This window comes from Pteropus alecto, unplaced genomic scaffold (genome assembly GCF_000325575.1).
Source record: "Pteropus alecto unplaced genomic scaffold, ASM32557v1 scaffold206, whole genome shotgun sequence".
NCBI classification, from domain to species: Eukaryota; Metazoa; Chordata; class Mammalia; order Chiroptera; family Pteropodidae; genus Pteropus; species Pteropus alecto.
The window spans coordinates 5,251,384-5,263,961 of NW_006438906.1; positions in this window are offsets into that span (position 1 = coordinate 5,251,384).

Below are 12,578 nucleotides of genomic sequence, written 5' to 3' on the forward strand. Positions count from 1 at the left end.
ATTGGACATTCATGCAGGTAAAGAACACTTTGTAATGATCTGAGCAGAGAACTTTAGTAATTTACATATATACTCAAAGTAATTTTTGCTCAGTTTTAATAGACACTGAATTTCTCAGAAATTCAATACCAGGTTTGTTGAAAAAAGAGTGTGCTTTGTTTTTTGGAAATTTACCAAGAGTTGTTCATGTCTTTAGAAAATTGTGTCATAAACAGCAACACTGTGCATAATTTTTGGATCACCAAGCATTCTTCATTTATAGAAAAATGTCAGGTCTCTGCCACTGTAAAAATAATCTGGAATATGCTTTCTATTTTGTTGTATAGTTTTCTTCTTTTGATGTGGAAAGAAGGGATCACAAAACATTCTAAGCCAGATTTACAGATATTTCCTTTCAAAATATTATGGGAAATATACACACGTATATATATATATGACACTATGATATAGATATATATACAAGTTACATATTTGTGGCACTTGGGAGCATAATGATTTTGTAAAAAACCTTGAAGATTCTACAATTACCTTTCAAAATTCCTCTTAAGAGTGTTAATTTTTTGTCTCACTTCATTCTTACCCAGTTACTGGGAGCGCTGTCTTTTCAGCATAATCTTGTCTCCAAGTTTTCAAAAGCCCAACATTTTAGTTGTGTCTTCATTATGGGTTTTTAATGGTGGAAAATATTTTTGGGACTTTGAATACAGTGACATTTTTAAACACTGGCATGTCGAGTGCCTTGTTTAGCATGTGCGCCCATGCACATATTTAGTTTGAAAATGTCAGTCTGATAGAAGCTATCAAAAAAGTTTTGAATATTTGATGAGAGTTTCCAACCTTCACCTGAGTTCAGAGATTAGCAATAACTCTTCAGGAGGACAGAAGATGTCTGCTTTCTGTTGACATTCATGGATCAATTGGTGTGCAAATATTGGATTCTTTCCGGCTATAACAATAGGCAAATAGCAGCAAGTCTACTTTCCAGGATGGCAAAATTATGAAATACTCAAGAGATGTGTGTGTGTGTGTGTGTGCACGCGCGCGCGCGTGTGTTTAGAATTCTTTTTATCCAAGGAAACAGCATATAATAGTGGCTCAGTAAAAATGTAATCAGGGATCTCTAACACTTTTCAGAGCTGGAAGGACCCTTAGGGATTATCTAGGGTATTCTACCTGCTTGTCATCCTTTTTAAAACTGATGATGTTAAGACCCACAGAGATTAACTGAATTGCTGGTGATCTCTTATATACTTGGCCTATTTTCAGGCTTCTTATAAAAAAAACAGTTATCTTGCATTTTTATGTGGATGTGTTTGAGGACTTCACCTGTGAGCCACCACATAGCTCCCGGAGGAGTGTCACCTTCAAGAACTCTCCTTTTTGCTTTTCTAACACTTTATTTGTCCACTTCAAATGTCACGTGTTATTAAATTTTAAGGCAGAGCATTCTTTTCAGCTACTTTATAAATTGTCTTTTTTATGAGGACCCATGAAACAAATTTCTCAAAAACCTAAGACATAGGGATATTTGTTATTCTTCTGAGTAACTTGTTTCTGTTTACTTTATGGAAGGAATGATTATGTTTTCTTCTTTATCTTGGCTGCTTGGAAATCCAGACTCAGGTTTGTGAAATTAAACATCTTGATAGGATGGAGGATGACTTGTATTGTGTAAACTAACTTAAACTTTGGCCTCATTTTGTTTTTTCTCTGCTCTTTTTTACTGTCTATTTTCTTTTCTCCCTTCCTTATTTTTATCTTATTGAACTGTGGGTGTTTTGAAGTTCATGAGATCCTTTTTAGTATTATGCTTAACAATCTGCAAACCTATTATTTATTGCACATTCAAAGTATGAGAGGTACTGTCAATAGACCAACCTGAGAAGTTGTGGTGAGACAGATTTAAAAAATAGAGAATCCAATTTGCTGTCTTTTTAATATTGGAAAAAACTTTGGAGTCTTACCAGGTAGGACGAATATAAGAATGCAGGGTTCTCTCAAGTTCTAAGGTCTTTTGAGTTAAACAGGAAAATAAATTATAGTATTTAATATATATTTAAGAACAGTGTATACCTTAAAAATATAGTATGTTAAGAGCAAATTAATCTCAAGTAGTAACCCTGGATGGCAATTATAGGCTCAAATCTGACTTGAAAATTATGCCATCATATGACTGAACCCTAGAGATGTGGAATGTTTGATTATCTCCTCCTATAAATATTATAGTCCATGTTAAAAATATAAATAGGGCTATGTCTCACCTGTATTTTGAGCAAGAATTCAGTCTGCATTCAAGACAGTCATTCTGGTTGTTAGGGATTTTTAGCAAAGTAAATGGCAGCCCCAAAGATTACTTGAAAAGGTAGACTCAAAATTGTTTGAGATGATTTAAATTGTTTTCTTTATGAGCTTATAGAAATTAAGACTAGAATGTTAGTGAGAATCAAACCTACGTATTAATATTTTGTGTAAAAATCTACATATTTATGTTTTATTTATAAAATTTAAGATTGGGCTTATTAAAATAACATATTGTCCTTGTGATTCTAATTTAAAGTATATAATTGAATAAATGATTTATATGTGTAAGCTAGGATTTGCATCCTTGTCACTGTGTGTTCCTTTTCTGTGCTGAAGACTATAAGAGAGTGACTGATTAGTGTAACTTGATTACTCACCAGTAAACAGATTAATGCTTAGTTTCTGGGTGCTGTTTCCTTTTGTGCACCAGCTGTCTCATTTTTCCTGGATGTACTGTGCACTTTCGCACCTGTGTGTGTTTCTTCATGCTGTTCCAGATGCCCACTACCAGTCCTATCTTTGCGAGGAAAAACTCCATCCATCCTTTGAGGCACAGTGGAAATGTCCCCTCAGTTGACATCTTCCCCCTCCTCCTCCACAAGCAGGATGTCCTGTACCTTCTATGGTGTTTCGAGGTCCCTGCCTTGAAATGAATATGTGTGACTGTCATATACAGGATCACACATCCATAAAGGCACAGATCATGACTTGGGCACAGTGTCTGGGTCATAAGTCACTTAATAAAGGTTAAATTGAGCTAAACTAATGAGTTAAATTGGCATTATATGTTCTGACTGGCTAGCTAGCAGGTAATTCATTACTTGGTCAACTCTTATTTAGGATCCCATAAAACCATAAGAATTTAAAATGCAATCTAGTTCTTTTTCATATTTTTGTGTGTTATAGAGAATTTAATTTGGAGAAAGACTTCCAAAGGATAAAACAGCATGAAAGCCACTGATTCTGGATAAACCCCTTATTTTTAGATGAGTAAACTGAAGGTTTTTTAGAATAAAAATCTAAATATCTGATTTCTCTTGAAAAATTAAAAGACTTGGCAACATAGATTCCCATTCTTGAAAAGTGTCAATTTGCTGGGAACCTTCCCCAGTTTGCCACAGTCCTCACCACTCTTTGTAGTTCTCTTGATACAGAAACTAAGCATCAAGGACAGCACTAAAACCCTAGAATGATGACTCTGGTATATTGTGGTAATACACCTGGCCTGTTCCCTTTTTTTTATGTTATTTGCCTGTTACTGAAGGCAATTGAACTTGAGGCTCCAGCTTTGCAATAGATGTGCTTCTATCAAGTATTGTGGGAAATATATTGTTTACAAATCAGATTCCATCTGAAATGCATGTAGTTGCTAGTCAGAGAAATCAACTATACCGGTAAACTAATTATTGTGTAGATCAAATTAGCACTTGATTATACTTCTAGTACCTTAACAGGAGCTACATCTTAGCTTGGCCTCTAATTCTTCGAACTCAACTTGTCTCTTAAAATTCTATGAAATTGTTTTTCTTTTATTATTGTGACATTTACTTTTGCACAGAGGAAGTTTGGGTTCAGTGTGACTGTTCTTGCTTTTCAAGAAATCTGTTTGGCTTTCTTTTCCTGCATGGATAAGATCATATTGCTTATACAATTTTTATCATGAAAACAAAGTTGTTGCCAAGACAAGTTAAAGACTACGTAATATTAATTTTTGTTAGGGACTTGGTGAACCCATTAGAGCTACAGACTCAGACTTTTTTCATCCTAAAAGTTTTTCTTTTTGTATATAGTTTTAAAAAATAGTTTTATTGACATATAAATTTTATATAAAATTTGTCCATGCAAAATGTACAGTTCAAAAATTTTTGGTTTCAGAACAATTCCATCATTCCAGAAAGTTCCTCTGTGATCATTTACAGTTAATCCCTACCCTGACTCCCAAGCCCCAGTCAAGCCTGAGCCAAGAATATACTTGCCCCATTGAGGACCTCAATCTGGGGCAGGTATTGACCCTCTCTATTCACTCATCACAAAGATATCACTTTCACCAACAAAGCCATTGGGCATGGGTGTCACCACCACTCCAAGTGAGTGAACCCTCTTCCTTGGAAGCACAGCCTGCCCTGGCAGAACCCCTGGCTTATTGAGCTGAATGGGGTGGGGGAGTTATTGAAGCAGCCCCAGGTAAGACCACTTCATATTCTCACTGTTCTTAAATGAAGTTCAGTTGTTTAACCACAAATACCTCACAGATTATTGTTTACAGCTGGTTTTGGGAAGAGGATTTGCTGAGTTCCTCACTCCACCATAGCTAGAAATCTCACCTTTTTATGTACGTTTGACTTCTATTTTCAATTTTTTTCTATCTATCTATTTATTTATTTATTTATTTATTTATCGATCTATTTATTTATTTACTTATTTACTATCAACTATGTCAATGGCCAACCCAACAGAGATTGGGTCTCTGGGCTCTGTAATCTATTGCTATCTCTTCTTATCTTATTGTTTTCTCTTGTTTCCTTATGGAGATTTTCTAGTTGGACACTGATATCACGGATTATATTTTCTAGTTCTTTCATAACCATGCTAGAAAGAGGCAAAGTAGGAAAATTCTGCAACATTACCATTTTCAGACTCACTAAGGGCCTGGTGACTATGTTGGATGCTCCTAAAGCAGAGACTCAGCTACCAAATGATTGTTCTGCCAATAATTGTTTGCCATTTCACGTTCAAATACTCATGACCTTTTTATCTGGGAGGAGATTGTTAGAGCAAGGAGGTGGCAACCACAGATAAGTCATTATTTTTATGACATCAAGAATATGCTTTTATTTTTATTTTTAAAACCTCCTAAGAGTTCGATGTGGGTTTGTTGAATAGTAAATTATGTCGTAAAAATTCAGACAGTTTTTTGAGGTCATGAGCAGAGTAAGAGGTCACATAACTGCGCAAGGGGATTTCTGAAAGGAATGCTGTCTTCCTAGGAAAATAGCCAAGGGTGTGTTTCCTAGGAAAATAGCCAAGGGTGTGTTTGGAGCTATGGGAAGAGAAGCTATGGTTAAGAAGGTTGGTCCTGCTCTAGAAGAGCTGAGATGTTGATATTTTAACATCAAATAAACACCCCTATTGTTTTGGAAAATATGTTGTAGAAGACGCCTCAAAATAGATTCCTTTGCCCATTTTGGCATTTTTATGCTGTCAAACTTAAGGTGGAGTTAATTTTCAGGAAAAGGCTGCTTTTATCTCTCTTTTCTAGACCTTTCCCCCAGTATAATTACTTCCTTATTCTACTATTTTCTTTAGAGAACCATCTTCATGGCTGGCTATTTCAACTGCTCTCCATCCATTGTGGCTACGAATTACAAGGCATTCAGCTGGAAATACCTAAAACACAATGGTGGCAGTTTCAATAATCCAGCCACCTGAAACTAGCCTGCTGGGATTATTTGGCCGTCTATACCGGTGTAAGAAAGCAATGTGCCCAGGAAGCTTTAAAGGCCTTAGTAGTTTGGAAAAAGCAGATTAACAAGTACAGTTGATACCAATTCTGTGGCCTTGGACAAATCACTGTGGTTGTTATTTAATTTCTCATACTGTGTGGTCTTTGTAAAGTAACTAAAAATTAAATTGCCTTTATATCTTAAACTAGGTCAGCTCCTTCTGAGGATAACATTCAAGTTTTATATATTTTCTATCAAAGAAGTCAGTTTTTTAAGTATCTTTTGCCTTTCTTTTTAGAAACAATAGCTTGTTGCCAGCTGAACCTGCCTCCATCCATTCCTTCCTTCTACCATCTCTCCCTGCCTCTTAGCAGTTACTGCTCTCCATCCATTGTTTTCAGTCATTATGTGACTAAAAATCCCTTGCGGCTGCTCCACTGCTGCCTCTGAATTTCTAGCCTCCTACTCTGCCTGGCCCCAAACTGTACCTAAATAAATTTTCATGCCTTTCCATATCATTCTGATAAAGTAATGTCCAGTGGTCCCCCTACCCCAGCTGATTGAACTTCTGACTTTAGTCAGCAAGCCCTTCACGATTTATCTGTACCATTCTATTGTTCTCTTCTCAGCACGAACCCATCTGTTACTGCCTTGCTGCCTGTAGCTCTTTATCTTTCTTTCTTAACATTTACCATTGTCCTGCTTTCTGTCTATGAAATTATGTCACACTATTACAAGAAATCTCATTTTAAGACAGACTTAACAATAACAATTTCAAGATTAACTTTATTAGTATTATTATACTTTTTTAAAATTAAATTTATTGGGGTGACATTGATTAATAAAACTATCTAGGTTTCAAGTGTACAATTCAGTAATACATCTCATATGTATTGCACTGCGTGTTCACCACTCAAAGATAAATTTCCTTTTATCACCATATATTTGACCCCCTTTACCCTTATCTACCTCCCCATCTGCCCCCTTTCCCTCTGGTAACCACTAAACTATTGTGTGTGTCTATGAGTTTTTGTTTGTCTTGTTCATTTGTTGCCTTCAGTTTTATATCCCACATATAACTAAAATCATATGGCTCTCAACTTTTTCTGTCTGATCTCAAGATTAGCTTTTAATATAAGTATATCACAACTCTGAACTCCCTATTTCAACTTTCTCAGTTTTTATGATTATCTTCTTTACTATATACTTACTATCTTATTCATTTTGCATTCAGTGATTATGTTCTTTTTTAATGTGTGCTATCAGGTTGAGTCCATAAACCAACATTCCCCAGTGTTTTACTACAAATAAAATAGGACTACCAATTAATACAACTGACTAGAGAGTACCAACATAATGCAATTATATGTGTGCAAAACTCTGTGTGTATGTGTGTGTGTGTGTGTGTGTGTTCAAAGAGGTTAAGGATTGTTTTGTATAGGGTATCATAGAAACAGGATAATATTTCAGTGAAACAGTTAAGGTGAATCCCTGCTTTATCATGTTTTAAAATAAATCTATATCGAATAAAAATATAAAAATCAACTTATAATAAAAATTAACAAAGATTAGGACATTTATTCAATATATAAGAAGGATAACTTCAGTTTTGAAGAAATAAATGAAATTGTAAAGGAGTGATAGCTTCGAGAATATACATATTTAAAATTTCAATACCATTAAAAAACTCCAAAGGGGCTGATATATACTATATTTAAAAAAATTCCTATTTCTAAAGAAGATATCCAAACTTTAAAAGATAAGTGAAAAAGAGGATATTAGTGCATTTCACCATAACAGATATGTAATAAATACTGAATGAATAAATGATTAAGGGTCAACAAATAGCAAACTTCTAAAAGCTCATCACTGCAGGAATAAATATGTGAGAAAAATCAAGTAAAATAGTTTTAAAAATCATGCTATACAGTATCAGCAATGTTATAGTAGAATTTGTATACATTCCTCTTAGTGGCTCTATAAATTGGTTACCTTTTAGAAGGTAATGTGATAATTTGTAATAAGAGCACATCATCCCCCATGCGGAAATTTATCTTAGTGAAGTAGCCAAGGTTAAGAGTTTTATATGTGCATAGTAAATATACATACATACATATCTATATCTATCTATATCTATATCATCTATATCTATCTCTATATCTATATCTCTATATCTATCTCTATATCTATATCTATATTTATATATATTTCTACATTTAATGTGTTCAATCTAACTATTTAACATCAGGGGAATTATTACATGCATTTTCGCTTTGCACAAGGGTATGTTATGAAACAAATTATATTCTAAAGGTGCTTGGAGACTTTCTTAAAAACAAAATGTGTATTATTATTATATTCTGATTGCAACTTAAGAAGTTCTATGAGCATGTAGAAGACAATACATATACATGCAGAAATAAAAACGATTTTATGAGGGTGGTGGACTTACGGTCTTACTAATATTTTTTATATATATTTTTAAATTATAGCTTTAATTAAAATTTATGAAGTGGGCTCTCTACTATATATTTTATACATATAGTCACATGCACATATGTATATATACACATACATATATACATATATAATTTACATTCTCATGAGCTTTACATTCTCATGAGCTTATTCCAAAGAAACTATAATAATTACTTAATGACCAATAAACTCTCCACTGACATTGATCTATTTACTAATATATATTTATAAGAGAACAGGAAGTGCCATTTCAACTTAGTGTTGAGGAGAAGCTTGGAAGAAATATTCTTGATGTATTGTCTACCTCAGCATGAATGTTAAGCACAAAGCATATTGTTGTCTTCTGCATATAGACAACAAAGCTTAGAGACATTCAGATTGTATTTGCAACAACAACTAAGACCATTTTTGAGTGGATAAACTGGTGGATACCCATTAGGAGATAATTCGAAACATGGAAAATATTAACTATTATTTTTATGTATTGGATTTATAAGTGGCTTTAGAGAAAAGAACTGGTTTATTGAGATAGAATAAAACCATAAAATTCTCCCTTGTAAAGTATACAATTCAGTGGTTTTTAGTATATTCACTGAGTTGTGCAACCATCACTGTTATTAATTTGAGAACACTTTCATTACCCCCAAAAGAGACCCCACATCCATCAGCAGTCCCTCAGCATTTCCGCTCCCCCCAGCCCTTAGCAATCACCAATCTAATTTCTGTCTCTATGGATTTCCCTGTTCAGAACATGTTATATAAATGGCATCATACGATATGTAGTCTTTTGTGTCTGGCTTTTTTCACTTAGCATAATGTTTTCTGGTTCATCCATGTTGTGGCGTGTAGCAGTACTTCATTATTTTTGTGGCTGAATAATTCTGTTGTCTTGATATTCCACATTTTGTTTACCCATTCATTAGCTGATGGGCATTTGGGTTGTTTCCACTTTGGCTACTATGAGCAATGCTGCTCTGAATAGGCATGAATGAGTTTTGTATGGACATGTATTTGATTTTAATTCTCTTGGCTGTAATACCTGGGAGTGGAATTGCTGGATCAATATGTTAACACTGTATTTGACATTTTGAGGAACTGCCAAACTGTTTTCCAAAGCAACTACAACATTTTGTAATCTGATTACAGGTGGCTTTTACTTTCTTCTTTCTTTACGTATTCTTTTATAATGGACACATATTACTGTAATAATTAGAAAAAAGAGAGTTATTAAAAAAATAAACAACTCTGAGGCCCAATCTGTGGGCCACAGGGCTTTGCAATGGGCTTTTAATCCATTTGGGTACCATCTTGGTCTTTAAACTGAACAAAGACATTGTCTCATATGCTATATATAGAAGCTATTGTGACAAAGAGGAACAAATTCTTTGTTGAAGAAAAGAATCCGATCCCCACAGTTTGACCAAAATGATAGACCAGTTGGGTAGAGGTGTGGGGTACATGTTCTTTACAATATTTCTCTGTGTAAGTTGTTGAGTTCCTATCACATGTGTTCTCATTACACTTACCTGTGAAAGTACAGTAAAACCACCTCTGCTGATGACATGATTGAGAGTAGGGAGGGGGAGAAGAGGAATGAAAAAGCCTGTGTGAAGGAAAAAATCCATTTCACTACATTTGGGATATATAGCTATATCTATTCATATATCTATATGTCTACACTCATATCGACATCTATAAAAATATCTGTTAAAGTTGGCTATCAGAATTTTGACTAGTGCAAAGTCCTGAAGTAATTTGCTTAACTAAATAATATGGTCTATATGTAAAAGAATGTTTCAGAATTGCATGGAGGAACCCCTCAAAAAGTAAGCATTGATTCCTTGTCTGTCACGATTATCATGTGTGATAAATTGGTGGAGCTCAAATTATGAGACTTTTAGGACTTTATAATAGTGCCATGTTGAGCTATATTGGAGCCTGAGGTAAAAGGAAAAATCAGTAATACTGATCTTGTTTTTATTGAAAGGTTTGACATTTTGTTTATCATAGATTTTGTTTACATTAATTTTGATTTTTAAAAAACATCACACTACATATGAACCATAATTTATTTATCCAATTGATGGGCATTTAGGTAGCTTCCATATCTTGGCTATTGTAAATTATGCTGCCATGAATATTGGAGTGAATAGATCTTTATGAATTAGTTTTGGTTTTCTTTGGATAAATACCCAGAAGTACAATTGCTGGCTCAAAAGGTATATCCATTTTTAATTTTTTGAGGAACCTCCATACTGTTTTCCATAGTGGCTGTACCAATTTGCAATCCCACCAACAATATATGAAGGTTCCATTTTCTCCACATCCTCGCCAACACTTGCTGTTTTTTGATTTATTGATGATAGCCATTCTGACAGGTGTGAGGTGATATCTCATTGTGGTTTTAATTTGAATTTCTCTGATGATTGGATAAAGAAATTATGGTTCATATATACAATGGAATATTACTCAGCCATTAAAAAAATGAAATCCTACCATTTGCAATGACATGGATGGACCTAGAGGTTATTATGCTGAGTGAAATAAGCAGACAGAGAAAGATAGATACCACATGATTTCACATATATGGTATCAAAGGAACAAAAAGAACAAACTAATCAAAAACAGACTCACAAATATAGTGGACAATTTGGTGATGGACAGAGGGGAGGAGGGTTGGGAGGCTGGGAGAATAGGGTGAAGGGTTAAAGAAATATAAATTAGTAGTTGTTAGTTGGGCATGGGGAACATGGAAGAGGGAATGTAGTTAGCATTAATATGAGGGATCAGTGGAGGGCCGGGGGAGAGAGGGAGCAATTAGGGGGATTGTTTTATGAACATTATAGATGTCTAACTAATGTACTGTATACTTGAAACTAATTTAAATAAATAAATTTATTTAAAAAAAACCATTGCACTATATATTGTATATCTTGATAACTGTGATTTGGGGCACCTCTTAAATTCTACACTTCATTGGCCACACCTTAGTCCCAGTTCTGACTTTGACTATATTTAGAGTTCTTTAGGTTAAAGGGATAGAAAACTGAGTGGCACTTTATTCATAGAGAAACTAAGTCATGGATTAGATCATTTGATATCATACACTGATAGTCATACAGTGACTAATTGGGAATCAAAAAAGTAAATCCTCACTCCTATTTTATCAAATCAGGAAGTGCTACTCCCTTGTTATATATTTACTAAGGTTTGATGCCTTTACCTTAATTCCTATTTCATATGTTAGATTAGAAATATGAACTATCACTAACTTTTTCAATACTGTTTCTCTAATGTTTCAATACTGTTTCAACCTTTACAAAGTAGGCAAAATTTTCCAACCACTAGCTGATTAATCCTCTTTCCTGGCCTTTCAGAATTTCCTGGACAGGAGAAGCACTCTGTTTTAAAGCCAGATAGAGAACTTATATTACAGTGGAATGAAATATTCTATATAATTCCTTCATTCCTCTCAAAGAGATTAGAGACAATCTCAATCAATCTCTCTCTCCCCTCCCTCACCCTCTTTATCAACTTGTTAGAGCTTTTCAATTTGAAAGTGAGATAGTCAGAAAAGCAAGAGAGTTATGAAAATTTCAGTGCATCAAAATGTTTGTCGGACTCATTGGAAGAATAGCACATCCTGGAGCTATTATTGGCACAACAAATAGTGAGTGACATGCAGAGTTTATGCTGTTTGCTCTTTGATACTGCTGGAATGAATTAGGTCACACACATGTTACCTAAAGGTAGCTTTTTCCAGCCTGGCCAATAACTGTTTGTTTGTTCTTTAATTTATCATCATGGTGAAGTACAAACTTCATTATCTGTAGTTCAGATCACTGGGAAGAGGAAAAACTACAAATCAGAAGAGAGAACCATTTTAGCCTAGCATTTCCAAAAGTCATCCCTTGAGAGTAGCTATTAAAATGATTTTTTGGGGAAATAAATTGGGAAATACTTGCATACTAAAACCAGTCTTGGAGATGTACATGCTCATTAGCACATGAAGGCTCTGAGAAATCCTGCAGGGGAAAGCAAAAACCTGTAGAGTTTAATTTAATCCTGTTTTGCCCAATTTTTGTTTTGGGACTTCCTTGTAGCACTGCTGTGAAATAAATTGCCCCTAAATTTAGAGGATTAAAACAACAATAATTTCTTTATCTTTCATAATATCTGCAGGTCAGGAATTTGGGAAGGACTCACCTGGGTTGTTCTGGCTTGTGGGTCTTCCATGCAGTATAATCAGGTGGCGGCTGCTGCTAGGACAGCAGATGGTGGGAGCAGCTGGAATCTAGCTAAACATCTTTCTTCATGTCACCTTTGGGCTCCTCCTTTTGGTCTCTCCATGTAGGC